Source organism: Euphorbia lathyris, chromosome 10 (genome assembly GCF_963576675.1).
Source record: "Euphorbia lathyris chromosome 10, ddEupLath1.1, whole genome shotgun sequence".
Lineage (NCBI taxonomy): Eukaryota > Viridiplantae > Streptophyta > Magnoliopsida > Malpighiales > Euphorbiaceae > Euphorbia > Euphorbia lathyris.
In genome coordinates, this window is record NC_088919.1 from 36,388,625 (window position 1) to 36,394,624 (window position 6,000).

Here is a 6,000-nt window from a genome sequence, read left to right on the forward strand (position 1 = left end):
ACAATTGATTAATTCTGCATTGAGGACAATGCGAGGAGAAAATGGGGGAGGGGATTTGTTAGAAGTATGTTGTGTGACTGGTTTGTGATTGATGGAGGTGGTTCCTTTTTACTCTGTTGTGTTGTGGTCCTTTTTTCTTATACTTATTTTGACATTTTGAAAACTTGTTGTAAGTCTGTTCTTTTGATCTATTGATATGTTTTTATGAGAAATGGATGGATGGCGTCATCTCCAAAAACTGCGACCCTACACTCGTCGGCCTAAGTTTTTAGCTACCCAAATCAATTCTTTTTGTGCTATTTGTTGTCCTAAAAGCTGTCATTGCTAGCTCATATTTCCCATGCCAATAGGATCAAAAATCATGTGACTTAGTACTGCAGGCTCCCGTGTATTATTTAGACCAAATTGACCATTTTAGAAGTGACATAATATTTTTGTATCCATTTGCACATCCACAGCTTGAAAGAGCTCCAATTGGCATGCTCAAATGTTTGAAAAAGTAACCATGGAAACAACAGCACGAATTTACACCTAGTCGCGGATAGTATATTTGAGCCTACACATAACACAGAGCAAAACACTTCACTTTGCTCCACATTCTTTTTTTTTTTAGAGTGATGTCCACATAGATTGAAATTCTAGAATTTGCCATGTTATACATTTCAAGACCACACTTGATGAGTTCATAAATTGAAGGTTTGCCTTGTATATATTTCTTTGCTTTCCTTCATCACCTTGCGGTTAACCGTCCATTTTTGTTTTTTATAAGCCGATTTTTGTGCATAGACACAACCTACCCTTAATCAATTTTTGTGATTTATCGACAAAAGCTATGCACATATCATATGCCTAAAACATGTACTTTCTATGTCATTTCAAAGAGATTTTCTCCTGCGAAGTACTTTGCAGTATCACATTCTCTCATCATCATCTATAGAGTGCAAAAAGGTTTCATAATTAAACATGGGTCAACACACTTTATCTTCATCCCTGTCCATGTCTGTTTTGTGTGACTAGGGTATACTTGCTCTATTTTGTGTCATCCATTCCTCGTTTGTGAAAAACTTCCAAATCAGTTCAGAATTTCCTCTTGTTCAAGTTCAAAATAGAAAGAGAAGAGTTAAAAAAGGAGAAAATTCAGAAAAACACAAAGAGGTACAAACTGAAAAATGTTCATTCTCCTCCTCTATCTTAACTGTTACTAAATTGCTTTCACTTTTTTTTGTATAAACCTTCCTTTTTGCTGAACCAAACCCCCATACTAGGATCCTTTAATTTTCCAAACTTGAATTCATACATAGTGGTGGCGATTTGATATATTGGCAAGCCTATGGTAATTTCTTTCTATGTTGAGACTTGTGTGAATTTTAAAACGTGTAAAAATAATTCCCATAAACACTTGTGAGATTGTATGATCCACCGAGTGAGTGCTGTTGATTTCATTTTGGCCTTATCTTGCATAAATAACTTACCACATTTGTTCAGATCTTTCAAGTAGTCAAGTGCACACTAGGATATAGAAATATTCTGATACAGATGATCGTTAATTTGGTTTTCATAATGCATGAGGGTTTTAGGAAAAGGAAACGTGAGAAGTAAAACAACAGAGGCTGGGATTTATGCCATGATCTGACATACTTGAGGACAAGCATTGGGCTAAGTGTGGGGTATTTGTTAAGTGCCTATTTTCCTATACCTAAAAGCTCGTCTTAGACCGACAAAACATGCTAAAAGTGACCAATATCCATGTGTTATGCTTGTTTTTGTATTTTCTACCTTTTCAGGAACAAATGGAATATAAGAGGACTTTCTAGCATATTAACGGAGCTTTTGAGGACCTAAACAGAACAGTTTTTTAGGACTAAAAAGCGAAGCTGAAAGTTAGTCGTGCCCAAGACCAAGTAATCGCAGAATTATTTGCTGATTAGTGAATAACTGTCTGTAGGTTGAATTCTAACCACTGAGGAACTTATGGAAAATAGGAGGACTTTGTAGCATATAAACGGAGCTTGTGAGGACCTAAAACAGAATTGGGAGAGTTTTGGAGGACTGAGAAGCAAACTGAAAGTTAGTCTTGCCCAAGACTAAGTGATCGCAGAACAGCTGATTCAGTCAGAAACGCACATTTGTCTCATTTGACTTATTCCACTCAATTTTCTTTCTGTAATCAATAACTCCTCGGAAAATGGGTCATGAGTGAAACATTTACTCCAATTTCCCCACCTTAATAGGATTTAGTGGAGATGAACTTTATTTTTGTTAGGATTTTTATTATAAGAGGAAAACCTTCCTTTCTTTTGTAATCAAGTTTTTACATTATTAATTTATATTTTATTTTGGAAAAGCTTGAGCTTCCATGGAAGTATGTTGTTAAACTATTCTGCTTTCGGTTAAAGGTTAATTCAAAGGCGGGTTTTGTTCAGTTATTGTGAGATCGTTAGTTTTATTTACATTCTTCTAACTCTTCATCGTTTATTTTCTCACTGTTATTCGAAGGTTATATCTGAATATGGAATTGGAGAAAATTCCTCGAGGTGAAAAGTCTGAAAATATACTATGTGATGAAGGAGCGTGTCCTGCTCCTATTTTGGATGCCAATATAGCATAACAAAGGATCGACCGACTGTGCTTTGTAAGAAAAAAACAAATCATGTGGATCGGTCGAAAACAAAGTCCAGTGGCCAAACTAAAAAAAGGACACATCCGAACCACTGTAGAATTTGTGGTCAGACTGGTCATGATTCAAGGAATTGTCCTTGAAAGAAAACTAATGTTACCCAAGAAGTAGACTAGTAACAATTAGGATTGATTCATCAAATTTTAATGTTTTTATATTGTTCCTTTTCATTGGTCAATTTACATAAACTACTGTCGTTATTTCTTATGTTTATTATTATTTCAATCATAACAATTATGATTGGTTCATCAAATTTCAATGTTTTGATATTGTTTCTTTTCATAAACTACTGCTATTATTTCTGATGTTTCTTATTATTTCAATCGTGCATTAAAAATTCTTATAATCACATCAAACTCTGAAAAGCCTATTAAAAGCCCAAAATGCAAAACAAATCCACATAAAACGTATCACTTCTCTTAAACCCAATCCCAAAACACTACGTTTTTGCTCACCAATATGCACTTCTACTTAAATAAGAAAGACTTCTGAGAAACTTTGTAGACATTATAGAGCGGTGAAACAATACACATAAGAAGACATTTTCTTGGATTTATGTAAAATAATAATATGAAACATAATTTAGAGTTCAGAGCAACATTCCAACGTGCTTAATTTCGTTACGTAAACAACATACAATTGGATAACAAACTGGCTATAATATTTTGAGTTTAATGGATCTTTGGAGGTTGAATTCAATCCTCTTAAATTTCTTATTTAAAATCAATAATACTTTACAATCTATCAATATATACAAAACACAACTAACTCATTCTTGAATCGAATGGAAGCTTTAAAACTTACCGATAATGGATATTGAAACTCCAACTGAATTACAGTTTAATGAAACTTAAACAATAAATCCATTATGAAGTAAAGAGGAACACAAACATCAATTCAGAATTCTATTTATAAATCTCATTTCAGAAATTAACCGAATAATATTAATGAAATCGAAACCAAGTTGTTAGTCGAAATCAGCAAGGAAAGTCTATTTACGATCGAGGGACAAGGTTGAAGTTTCCGACCACCACGATGAATTTTCCGATTAGCAAAGGAAATACGGAAATAAGAAGGAAGAATGATACTGGCAATTTATTCGGATGTTTTATCGTGCAGGGATAATTTTCTGTCATCCATCAGAAATACAGTGGTGAAATTTTTTCCAGATTAATTTCGTATTGAAGATGAAGGCTAATGAAGGAGTAATTACACAAAGAGAGAAAAATGCAATTCACGAGATAAGTCATTTATTATGAAAATAAATTACAGATTTTAGCATTAAATGATCAGACCTTGGATCAAAATCAACGGTTGAGATTTTGGTTCTATTTACTTGCTAGATGGTTACTGGTATCATTAAGATCAAACTCATATATATATATATATATATATATATATATATATATATACACATTTGAGAGTAATTGATTCATTTAGTGTGTATTACTCTTAAAATACCCTAAAAATTTCCGAGAATCACACACAAAGAGTAAGTTTGAAAATAAGAATAGAGAAATAAAGACACATATATTACATAAAAAAAAGCTCTTTTGAAAAAAAAAATATAAGAAGTACTGAGCATCTCAGGCATATTTCTAGAATTAAGAATAAAATGCTCAAACTTTTCTCCGGATTTAAAAAAAAAGCTCTTTTGAAAAAAAAAATTATATAAGAGGTATTGGGCGCCTTCATTTCTAGCACCGCCTTTATTTTCTCCGGATTAGCTGTCACTCCCTGGCGGTTAATGATATAGCCCAAGAATTTACCAGATGTGGCCCCGAACGTACACTTTTCTGGGTTAAGCTTGATATTATGGGTTCTCAATACATCCAGTACTTCTTTGATATCCGATGCGTGCCTCTCCATGGGTTTGCTCTTTATAATCATGTCGTCCACATATATGGAGAAATTATCGCCTTTTTTGTCTTGAAAAATTTTATTCATCATTCGTTGATACGTGGCTCCTGCATTTTTTTAGGCCAAAAGACATCACCTTAAAACAATAGGTAGCCTGAAGTGTAATAAATGACGTTTTGATCCTGTCACTGGGATCTATAGGTATTTGATGATAGCTGGACTTTACATCTGTGAAAGAATAAACTTCATGTCCTGCGGTCCCATCTACCAAGATGTCGATGCACGACAATGGATAGTTGTCTTTCGGGCATGCTTTATTCAAATCTATGAAATCAACACACATTGTGTAGGCCCCTCCAGCCTTCTTGACAAGACCTACATTTGTCAGCCATTCAGTATAGACTACTTCCTCTATAGCATCCGCCTTTTTGAGTTTTGCAATCTCTTCCTCTATTGGCTTTTGTCTTTCAGGCCCATGGTTCCGCCTTTTCTGGGTGACAGGTGTGGTATCCTCCGTAATCTTTAGTTTATGAGTGATGAGATTTGGACTCACTCCTCTCAATATTTCATTATCTCCTGGAAAAACTTATTGACATTCAACCAGGGTTCGCACAATCTTCTCTCTAATTTCTGGTTGGAGCCCTTTCGCAATTTTCACCCTTTTGCCTTCTGAAATAAAGCACATCTCCGTGTCACCCAGTGCCATAGTGTTTTGTTCTTCCTCCTCTTCTTCATTTTCAGCCTGCGGGCGTATGGCCAAGAAATCCATATATGTTTCTTGAGTCATTTTCTGGCTTCCCTTAATCATTACCCCGCCTTTGGCAGTTGGCACGTACATGGTTAAATGGCGGACAGAAATTAAAGCAGCCGCCTCCAAAAGGAAAGGCCTTCCTAAAATGACATTATATTCGAACCGACCATCTAGGATGGTGAACTCTTGCTCTCTTTTCCAATTGTGATCTCCATCTGTGATTTCACACTCCAACATCACTTGCCCTTTAGTTTGAATTGTATGTCCAGTTACTCCTAGAATATCCACGATGGTTGTCTCTACCTACATAGGGTCTATTTTTAGCTTCGCAAATGCTCCTCTTGTAATTACATTACATGAACTTCCAGTGTCAATCATGACCCTCTTCATATCCCATCCTTCAATGGTCATCATGATCACCAAAGCATCGGCATGAGGACCGTTTGCCGAGCCCATCTCTATAAAAAGTTTGTTAAGGGCCACCTTGTCCAAAGCATACGTTTTTGCTTTTTTAGCAAGCGGTTGATATCCTGGTCCGCCTGCAATAACATTGATGACTTCTTTTGTTTTGGCTTTGGAGCCTTCCTTTTCTTTTCCTTCGCCATGATCGCCTTGCATAAACCTATCAAGCGAACCTCTTTCGATCAATCTTTCAATTTCCCTATCCAACGCAAAACATTTATTAGTGTCATGGCCTTGTCTCATGTGGAAC